Source organism: Schistocerca serialis, chromosome 8 (assembly GCF_023864345.2).
Source record: "Schistocerca serialis cubense isolate TAMUIC-IGC-003099 chromosome 8, iqSchSeri2.2, whole genome shotgun sequence".
Classification (NCBI taxonomy): Eukaryota; Metazoa; Arthropoda; class Insecta; order Orthoptera; family Acrididae; genus Schistocerca; species Schistocerca serialis.
The window spans coordinates 348,354,993-348,367,448 of record NC_064645.1 but is presented as its reverse complement, the minus strand read 5'-3'; the positions used below and the strand labels follow the sequence as shown (position 1 = coordinate 348,367,448).

Genomic DNA, 12,456 nt, shown 5'->3' with positions numbered 1-12,456 from the left:
GACATTTGAAAGATGCGTCGCCGGTACGAGGACCGTGCGATCAGCCCAAAGTTATTCAGAGTCACCAAGGCAAACGGACCGGACGAGCCGGATTGGTTTTGATCTAATAAAAGCGTCCCTTCCATCTCTGGTCGGGACTCTGTTTGCATGTATTAGCTCTAGAATTACCACAGTTATCCAAGTAACGTGGGTACGATCTAAGGAACCATAACTGATTTAATGAGCCATTCGCGGTTTCACCTTAATGCGGCTTGTACTGAGACATGCATGGCTTAATCTTTGAGACAAGCATATGACTACTGGCAGGATCAACCAGGGAGCTGCGTCAACTAGAGCTGAGCAGCCGGCCGCCCGGGAGTGTGTCCCGGGGGCCCGCGCGAACACGCAAGCGTCCGCTCAATTATTCTGCAAACAGGAGGAGGCTGAGCTCCCCTGCACAATACACCTCGAAACCCTCTCAGGTCCCGGCGGCGCGCAGCGCCGTCCTAAGTACTTGGTCGGGTTCGAGAGGGGCGCAATCGCCCGGAGTTTGGCGAGTAGACGCTTTAGGTGCGACCACCCGTGCTCCCAACTGAGCTTGCCGCTGCCGACAGAGGCCCGGGAGCGTGCTGTCGTGGCATTGCCGGCGGGAGACAACACGCGCCACCTACGGTGGCCGGCAGCTCCAACGCCAGCGCCACAGAAGGACAAAAGCCCCACTTGGGTGCCGAAGCGAACTCTCCCAGCACAGCGCACGCGCCAACACGTCCGCACAGCTGCGATACAATCCACCTGCGAGAACCGCAGAGGCGACCGAGCAGCAGACGGCGTCGCGGCGCCGAGCGCCGGGCGGCGGCGCATCCTCAGCGCACACAGTCCTCAATCGGACCAGCACACTGCAGATGTCCACCGCGCTTCGCACCGGGCCCGCGAGGACCTACTTTGGCCGCACGGCGCCGCGTGCAGGGTGCGCCGGCGCGCAGCTGCGCCGCCTGCCGCCTCCGTCGGCCGGCGCGCCTGCCACTGGCCGCCCCCACCAGCCGGCTGTAGCGCGTGCGCCCACGCACCGCGCGGCCAGCACGCCGGGAGGCCCCCCCTCACCGGCCGGGGACGGTCCCACCCAGCCACCGCCGCGTATCGCTTCACACCCACATGCCATTCACGTTCGTGGGCATGGTGGGTATCGCTGAAACAACCGGTTGGTAGCTCAACCGATCGTCGCCATCACTGATTCACCTCTAGCGAGAACAACCGCACCACAACGGTTTACCAGTTCTTCATTTGCGTAACGTCACCAGCAAACGTAGACGTCCATCGCCATTTGCAAATTCAACGATTGTTGCATGCCTGTGTCAGGTGTCACGACACACTATGTCTGCCCACATACACGCAACAACATGTGCACGCTTCGCGAACACGTGGAAGGTGGCCCCCGTACGTATGCGATGTCCATTGCGCGAACGACTGTCAACCGGCCTCTGTCGCATGTCGCAGATGTGGAACGCAGTGCACCATGCTATCACGGTGTGTGAGAAGAGACGACTACGTCTGACAACACGCGCCACTACATCAACAGACGGCTCATGCTGATCGCCATCCACGGCATACCATACTTCAATCCAGCTCTTATAGGGAGACGACACGTAGCTGAGTGCACAATATTTGGACCGTATGGTTCGCCGTTGTTGGCGCAGTCGTGGTACGGTCACACATGTACCACGATGTATCATTCAGTACATGAGGACCAATGTGCAGTACAGTGTGTGATTTGGACGTACAACATCAGCGGACAGTTGACACAAGCCGTACCACAACGTAGGCTGTGCTTCGCCATGCGAATGCCAATGAACAACTGCGAAGGGCATTGAGCATGTACGTCCTGCTGCCATCCGCATTACAGTGTATAGCTGCAAGGTGTTTAACATGAAGCGATACTCTGGGGACCGGGCAGTGCGAGTAGCAAACTATATTGCGGGGGTTGCAGTTAGGCAACACTACACTAATTTAACGCGTCGTATGACAATTACAGAGCAGGTTAAGGCCCAACGTGTGTTGGGTTAAGGTACAATATAGGTTAGGTTAAGGTACAATATAGGTTAGGTTACGGTACAATATGGGTTAGGTTAAGGGACAATATGGGTTAGGTTAAGGGACAATATAGGTTAGGTTAAGGGACAATATGGGTTAGGTTAAGGGACAATATGGGTTAGGTTAAGGGACAATATGGGTTAGGTTAAGGGACAATATGGGTTAGGTTAAGGGACAATATAGGTTAGGTTAAGGGACAATATAGGTTAGGTTAAGGGACAATATAGGTTAGGTTAAGGGACAATATAGGTTAGGTTAAGGGACAATATAGGTTAGGTTAAGGGACAATATAGGTTAGGTTAAGGGACAATATAGGTTAGGTTAAGGGACAATATAGGTTAGGTTAAGGGACAATATAGGTTAGGTTAAGGGACAATATAGGTTAGGTTAAGGGACAATATAGGTTAGGTTAAGGGACAATATAGGTTAGGTTAAGGGACAATATCGGTTAGGTTAAGGGACAATATGGGTTAGGTTAAGGGACAATATAGGTTAGGTTAAGGGACAATATAGGTTAGGTTAAGGGACAATATAGGTTAGGTTAAGGGACAATATAGGTTAGGTTAAGGGACAATATAGGTTAGGTTAAGGGACAATATAGGTTAGGTTAAGGGACAATATAGGTTAGGTTAAGGGACAATATGGGTTAGGTTAAGGGACAATATAGGTTAGGTTAAGGGACAATATAGGTTAGGTTAAGGGACAATATGGGTTAGGTTAAGGGACAATATGGGTTAGGTTAAGGCGCAATATGGGTTAGGTTAAGGCGCAATATAGGTTAGGTTAAGCGACAATATGGGTTAGGTTAAGGGACAATATAGGTTAGGTTAAGGCGCAATATGGGTTAGGTTAAGGCGCAATATGGGTTAGGTTAAGGCGCAATATGGGTTAGGTTAAGGCGCAATATGGGTTAGGTTAAGGCGCAATATGGGTTAGGTTAAGGCGCAATATGGGTTAGGTTAAGGCGCAATATGGGTTAGGTTAAGGCGCAATATGGGTTAGGTTAAGGCGCAATATGGGTTAGGTTAAGGCGCAATATGGGTTAGGTTAAGGCGCAATATGGGTTAGGTTAAGGCGCAATATGGGTTAGGTTAAGGCGCAATATGGGTTAGGTTAAGGCGCAATATGGGTTAGGTTAAGGTACACATTGTTGTAAGGAAAGGTGTATTGGGGGGGGGGGGGGGGGGGGGGGCGGCGGCGGCGGCGGCCGGTTTGTTGATTGTGATTATAGTAAGTGGATGCCTGCGGCATCATCTGATTTGCCACGTCAGGATGCACCTTTGGCTCATGACAGGCGGCGCTCTGATTCCATGCTTGTGGCAGACCTGTGTCTTTCATTCCTGCCATTGTTTGTGTGCTGTGACAGGAGGCAGTATTGTGATGTTGGGTGTACCCCTGTGTAGGACGTGTGTGGGTGTTGGTGGCTTAGCTGAGCAATGGTGGTTGTCGGAAGGGTGGGATATTCTGTTTTGTGAGTGGACCTCCCGGTCTGGTTATGATAGTGTGGATTGTCTAATGTGGCGGAGAGGATGCACTGGGTGTTGTTCCATGCTGGTGCTTACATATTGTCTCTGTGCCTGTTACAGGCAGAGAGTAGTGCGTGATAAGAGTGTCTGGCTGACGTGTGGTTGTGATTGTGAGCAGAGTCTTTCAGCATGTATACGGACAGTTGTATACATTATCTGTATTTTGATGGCTCTATCTATTACTAATCAGCGCCGTGTATACGTTTCATCCGGTTCCAGTCGAAACTGTTGTATCTCTGTACATTAGTGACACGGCGAGGCCGCCATGTAGTTACTCGTCTCGGCAGCTTCCACCGGTGTATGGCAAATGATTATAAGGAATCAGTCTAGTCGTCAATACCGATAGTGTGACGTCACATGTCTGGGGTGGGGGACGCTGCGCCCTTCTGGTGGGTCATGGCCTAGAAAGACTCTTCCCACGCAGGGGGGGCTTGGACTGTCATTGACTCTTCCGAGTAATATACTTGCCGTACGTTTTTGCGACTGCGAGTGCAACGCTCACCGGTACCGACATGGATGGAGCGCCTCCTAGCTGCCGCTGAGCATCTGCATTCGTACAGAGAGCAACGCGATCGCGTCTGTAGCTCGTACGTGGTACAGCTCGCAGCTCATGTATATGGACAGCGGGAATGTCGCATATTGGACATAACTCTTCATGAAACGCACGTTATAGGGGTGGATTGCACATTGCGAGTGCGAGCAAAGTCCGCCGTTCATCCGCTGGAGTTGCGAGTTGGGCGGTTGGGGTGGGGCACGGACGGGTGCAGGTGGAGTGATTGCCGGTCCACGACTTCGTGCGGCAGAGGCGCTGGCGTTGGGGTGCTGTTGTCGACAGAGGATGCAGGCTTTGTGGGTGGGGTCGAAAGAAGGGCACTGTGGGCCCATGGCTGTCTTAGTCGGCTTGGCGTCTCATAGATGACGGTATCGTCGTTGCAGGAGGTCATGTTGCGGGAGACCTACAGATGGCGGTATGTTTTGCGGTGCGCTCGACATGGCGGACGTAGTGTTGTCAGATTCGCATAGATGGAGGTATTGCATGTGGTTTCGCCGTATTTTCATAGATGGCGATACTGTTTTGCCGGCATGGTTGGCGTAGTTCCGTCGGATCCCTGTAGATGGAGGTGCCGTTTCTGGGCTGGATGTCAATGTCGTTGCGTCACATGCGCATAGATGGCGGCATCGTCGTAATACCTCGCCCACTACGGACTTATCACCACCCACACTAGCCGCCCCGGGGACTTGCCAACGACACACCCTATCCCAAGTCCATTTTCTTGCGGAGCATCATGTGTTATTATATTTTATTTCACATCCATAGTGTAGGGGTATTGTAGGTCACCCTACTGCGGTGGACGCTACGTTACCACGGGACGAAAACTTTCAGAAAACTTTCAGAAAACTTTCAGAAAACTTTCAGAAAACTTTCAGAAAACTTTCAGAAAACTTTCAGAAAACTTTCAGAAAACTTTCAGAAAACTTTCAGAAAACTTTCAGAAAACTTTCAGAAAACTTTCAGAAAACTTTCAGAAAACTTTCAGAAAACTTTCAGAAAACTTTCAGAAAACTTTCAGAAAACTTTCAGAAAACTTTCAGAAAACTTTCAGAAAACTTTCAGAAAACTTTCAGAAAACTTTCAGAAAACTTTCAGAAAACTTTCAGAAAACTTTCAGAAAACTTTCAGAAAACTTTCAGAAAACTTTCAGAAAACTTTCAGAAAACTTTCAGAAAACTTTCAGAAAACTTTCAGAAAACTTTCAGAAAACTTTCAGAAAACTTTCAGAAAACTTTCAGAAAACTTTCAGAAAACTTTCAGAAAACTTTCAGAAAACTTTCAGAAAACTTTCAGAAAACTTTCAGAAAACTTTCAGAAAACTTTCAGAAAACTTTCAGAAAACTTTCAGAAAACTTTCAGAAAAGTTCACTCACATATAAAATAAATAACACCACAACTTCAAGCATTTTTATATACCAAAATATATACAATTATTCCAATACATTCTTTAACATACATCACACTGCACCATACATTACAAACTAGTTTCTACTACTTCACTACACAATACATATCACATATCTCTTTTTTTATACATTTATCATTACACATATTTGCACCATGTAACATTATATCATTTGACAGTAACATATAACACATTCGATGCATAAAGTACCCATTTTAGCTTCACTAAACAAACCATATTTTATACACACACAACCACAATCCATTTCAATTATGTAGCACTACATACATGTCCACTCGTTTAAAGACATGCAACTACATAGATTTATACACCAACATTAATCATGCCAATCCACATCACCAGTCATTCTAGACTAACACAATATACATTACTCTCACTCATTACCATTTTGCCTTTATAACATGTCACATTTTTCATATTTACATTTCTGCCAATACATTACATATACAAAAGTTGTACATTATTCACAGTAACAATTGCAACCATAAAATGCAACTATCTTATGTACATCAAGGGTCTCAATTCCATCAATCACACCACTCATGACATGTGAACCAGCACTAATCTCATACAGTTCATACTGAACTACAATACTTTTACACACATCACATCCTGAGAAGACCAACCACAACACACTTGCCTACTACCTATTCCAAACACACCATCTCAACACTTCCCTCTACATCACATTCCATACCTTATCACTGCACTGACAAAATAATAATGCAGGCCACTTCAAGACACACAATAACATACACCCACTACACAACATTACATCACCAACACAGGAATAACACACAAAACCCCCTGGCAATAAAGCTCAACATCTACATCCACCAAACAAAACCACCACTACCACAAAATATCCACCCCTATTACAAAACCAGCATGACACACCACACTCACCTACCACCAATACATGCTCACCCACACTCACAGAACTGGACACCTCACAAACCCATAACTCCCTCATTCAAACCTTCAACACTATACCCACCCAGTGTCACTATATTACTTATCCCTATTCCTACCAAACTAATACACCTGCATCATAGTCCACAACATACCTACATATACAGACATTTCCTACTCAATTGTCCATACATCCCCAAAACATACTTTGAAGTAAACACACACATCCCTAGCAACAGATTTAAATTTCAAGAACAATCAATATACACACACCAGTCTTCATTTATCCAAACACACACACACACACACACACACACACACACACACACACACACTTTCTACAGAGCACCAACCAGCACTAATTGTAGTACCATCATAATCCATTTATTATGCCATACTCACTATCAAACGCCCTCCATTTTAGCCATATCTTTGAACACAACATATTTCTCCTTTCAGTCTTACCACAATGACCACAAACACTCCAACACACTTTGCAGACCTATTACACACACAGATATCCTTTACTCACCTATCACAAATACATACAACTACTACCACAAACCATTATTTCCAAACATATTTCCTTTCATGCCTCATCCTGCTATACCAAGCATTCTGTTCATCTCCACACCAGTATCACTATGAATCACACATTTCACTTCCACCAAACACCTATCATCCAACACCTCAAGGTCAACATTTTCTTACACACAATTCATTGTCTCATTACCACTGCCAAAACATGTTGCATATTTAAAGGTAAACAAATATAACAACCATTTATATAAACCAACTACTTATAGCATTCACTTGCACATAGTTCCTACTATTTAATGTTCTTCCATCATCTCTCAGTAGCCATTAAGATGATGACTCATAACACCTCAAAACTATCACTTACAGATACTCCACAGCCACAGATGATAAAATGTGGTACAAGATGAATCAAAGGGTTAAAGAGTAACTCCAAACCTCAGAGTCCATCACACAAACAACTTTCATACATATTCACCACAACTCAAATCACAGCAAAACAAACTTGTATTTCATCATCAACACAATTACCAACAACTACCCTGGTCTTCATTTACAACAGTTTTTCTCCTTACCCCACTAGCATTTTAACATACCCAAATTGCCATGCAATAGCATTCATACTGCCTGTATACCTTTCAACACACTGATCACTTCATCTCACCATCCTTTTCCACACATTACCATTACTCACATTATAAATAACTCAACCTACTTCAACAACTTATTCCACCAATTTACCAACCACCACACAACACAAGCATATAAATCAACTACCTCTACAAGCCACAACAGCAAACATTATGAACATAACAGTCATTGAACTGCACACACAACAAATACACAAACCATGTCAATACATCCAGCCAAGACAACAGAGCCACTATTCACTACATTTACCCACCATTTCACTTCCTCACTTTAAGAAACATCATTAATACCTAATTTCTAGCCTGAACATTTCCAAACCAGCTAAATCTTGCTACAATTATGCCTCTCCACAACAAGGAAGAGCAAACAGACATGACAAACTGTAGTCCAATTCCTATACTACATATTCTCAAAATATATTTCAACACTGTGCATTAAATACATTAGAAATCTTTACATTTTAACTACATAATCACATCTTCCAAATACAGATTTCAGACAAATAGTTCAACCACACATGCTCTGCATGAATTTCCACAAAAGCACAGAACTCTCATTGACCATGAACAACCTTCTGTCACTATATTTCTTTATCAGTCAAAAGCCTTTGACATGGTCAACCACAAGCTGCCACTTACAAAACATCATAAGTACAGGATTAGAGGTGTAACCCACAATTCCTTCCATACCTACCTCCATCAAAGAAAGGAAGGGGTATAAATAAAGAAAGGGGTAGAAATAAAAAAAGACATTCAGGCACTGCAGGTCAGATATACTACATGCAACAAATGACATCCCTCACCTATGTCCTCTACCCAGTTCTTTTCATTTTGTTCATAAATGATCTCCCAGAACACATACCAAATGCCAGCCCCTTTCTGTATGCAGACACAACATATCATCATAACAGGTAGCAGTAACACATTGCACAATGCACAATGCAGTTAATGAATCTAAATATCTACTATCATGGTTTGAAACAGACTACTCAAATACTCAAAAAACTATACATATGAACGTCCATACTAGACAAACTAACCCCTTCAATGTAGTTACAGTTATCAAAGATGACATTACAAACAGGCTGTACAACATGTTTCTTAGATATACTATCTGTAACACACTACATTGGAAACCACATATTGAAGCATTGTCACAAAAGCTTTGTAAAACCTGCTTTCCATTACAATCACTAAAAGACACAGATATAGATACATTGAAGCTGGAGTACCATGCCCTATTTCTGTCTGTTGACCTACAGCCTACTCTTCTGGGGAAACAACTGATTCTCTCACAATTTTCACATTAAAAAAACAAATAGAAATATTAATGAAATGTAACAAAACAACAGAAAACTGTAAACAACCATTTCAACAGCTAATATTCTTGACACTGCCATGCCTCTATATATTGGACATAGCTTTTTTTTTTTAACAGTACAGCACTTTGACACCCTAAACAAAAATACACACCACCACACACAACACCAGAAACAAAACAGTTACAATTATAGCCCACTACATTAAATTAACACAGTTGGGGTTAAATGCATGAGCATTACAACATACATAGACATAAAACAAGCAATATCCCAATAAATGGAAAATTAAAGGTATTGCTATTATATCACTGTTTCTAGTCCACACATGAATTTCTAGCACCAAACTTTCCACTACTTGCAATAAGCTCTTTCTTCACTTGCAAGCATGTCTACTTAGTAACAATTTACTTAACGTATGTTGTCTACATTATGTATGTCATGTCTTTTGCTATGTCAGTTATTTACCACAATATTTTAATTACTTGTAATTACATGTATATTCACTTGTAGATATTTCTACTTAGTCAGACAACTTAAGTATTGTTTCTTACTCATATTCTGTCTCTATCTATTATGTGTATTCTTCTATGTGCAGTATGCACCACCATTACCTCTCATTCACACACCACTTTTTTATATCTTGTCTATACATCCTATGTTTTTTCTGCTATGTGCATTACATGCTACTACTGTCATCTCTCATATACCACCTTAACATAACTTTACATATTGACTTGTCCTTTATCATGACATGCTTTGCTGTACAAATTGTATCATCTACAGGACCAATAATAAATCAAACACTCTACTACTGCTACTTAGCAGAAACAAGTCACTATTACCTTTGTTCCACAAAACAAATATACTATCAACAACCTTCACATGCATCACATATTTACATAACTGACATTCTTTCTTTTCAGCACACAATACTCAGTTTTTATTTCAGGACATTACAACAAATACTTCCATACAGACATCAATACAGCTTTCACATTAATCCTCCCTACAATATTAATTACATCTAATACTACTAATTTCTGCTGAACATATATGAACAACAAAATTCATCTATCACATTCTCTTATTTCAAGTACACTACACACATGACTACACATTTATTAACTATCTACACCTTTTCAAGACTTCACACTGTCTTGTACATTTACTCACACACACTGTACAAAACAGCACTTTCACATTCAGTCCTCACATTACACACAGAATGCTACATTTAACAATGTCCACCCCCAGTAGCAGAGTGATCAGCACAACAAACTCAATCACAAGGACCTGGGTTAGATTCCCAGCTCCATACAATGTTCTCCACTTGCAGACTCATTACTGTGTTCTCCTAATCATTTCATCCTCATCCACACACATATCACCAAAGTGGTATCAAATCAAAATACTTGCACCAAGCAATTGGTCCATCCAACAGGACACCCTCATCACACACCATTTTTAATATTATTTAAGAATACTCAGTAACTTACAAATACCCATTCTCATATCAGAAACAGCCAATACATTGCAGAAGGAAACTACTTTCCACATATACAAAAACTTGTAATTCAGCCAAGTCCAAAGGATATACCAATGCCACATTTACAATATTACACTTTCACAGATTTTGCCAAATAAAATGGTTTCTGTTGTTAACACTGATCTTCTTATATTCATACACACATCTAATACCACGATGCACACACAAGTAATTGTCTCCATACTTTGTACAACCACTACCACTTGCAACTACTTCAGTCACATTCTATAATACAAACACACTAAACATCACACTACACTACATACTCCCTAAATACATCAGCTCTCTATATCCAAGCCAGTAATTACAGCCCTATCACAGACATACCAACCACTTAATCCTTTATGTACAAAATGTATCAGTCCTTTGAAACTCATTTTATCCACAATATACACAAAATCAACTTCATCACAACCCACCTGTTTCATCACCTGCAACTCCACCAAAAAATATCATGTAAGATATTTCTGACTACAATACCCATTTCACACTTCCTCAACAAGGAGTGACCACTGCAGCAACTTCATCAACTGCCATCATTTCCAAATCTTCACAATCTCTCAACTATACTTATCCAAACAAATACATCACCCCTACTCCCTCACCATCCATTAACTATATAATTATGAATCACTCACCAGACCAACAGCAATTCCATACCAACAAATATTACTAATATTTTAAGTTGAACACAATTTCTTCTATATTTTACTGCAAAACCAGGATTTGTCATAATACGATCATTCAGACTACGCTCACAGAACTTTCATCACCAGCTAATACTATAACATGTCCTCTCACTACTTCCCAGCATTTTACAATAGGTAACAGTACTCAATAAAATTAAACTTTCAGAACACAATACACAACTGTCATTTCAAACATCAAATCAATCTATATCTACAAGCAACTAACAGTTCACTCAAATACCTTCCATTACATACTTTGAACAAGATATACTTACATACACATTTTACATACATTTTTCACAGCATAACATTTCACTACACACACACACACACACACACACACACACACACACACACACACACACACACACACACACACAACACAATTAATTTACCACAAACAGTTTTACTCTCAACTACACAACTACATACTATACCATATCACTCCTATAAACCACTATCATAAAATGAGGCCACATCTATTTCCACATAAACCACTTTCCAAGTGCTACAGGTACTTCATTCTACATATCATTAACCTATATTTTTAGAATCACTGACTTCATCTCAGGGTTACCATTATACCATTTACAAGGTACAGCCTGCATATGATAAAACATCTGCAGGACATCAAGACAAGGGCACATTTGCCATTAATACCTTTTCAGGTTATGGCCAGACACTGCAGGCAAGAAACAACTGCAAGAACAAATACAAATCTAATGTCATGTACAGAATCAATGTTTTTTTTCCCTCACAATCTGGTACCCCAGACACTTCCACACCAACCATCCAAAACACCACCACCACCTCTTCCTCCTAATACCTGAAAACATCCTGCTAGAGTGCTGCAATTTATTTCCACATTCTTCATTTACTATTTCCAACTTTGAGAAACATATCACAAACCTTTCACCAACATATACACATCTTAACTTGGACATTCAATTTTCCTTATTTTCCCAAAACCACCATTGCATTTACAGTGTCACCTACCTAACATGTCTTGCAGAAACCATTCACAGAAATTTCCTAAACAGTGATTTCTTTTTCTTTGTTCAGTCATTCACAAATAATGAACCCAATCTACAGATAAGCACACTATCACTAACTGCCATCAACTATACATTTCTGTTCTTCATAAGCCCATACATTACCTCATTTATCCACCTATCTCATTAGACATTTATTACTTTTAATGTTATCTGTTGTCAGTCAAACAACATGA

At 41.8% G+C, this 12,456-nt stretch overlaps 1 non-coding gene across 1 annotated transcript in view; it reads right to left on the bottom strand.

Moving 5' to 3' along the window:
• Positions 1–319, bottom strand: part of LOC126417692 (small subunit ribosomal RNA) — a 1,907-nt gene extending 1,588 nt beyond the window's left edge. Inside the window, exon 1 of the ribosomal RNA XR_007575762.1 lies at positions 1–319. This exon is cut by the window's left edge and continues 1,588 nt beyond it. This is a non-coding gene — a ribosomal RNA (small subunit ribosomal RNA).
• Positions 320–12,456: the final 12,137 nt, after the last annotated feature.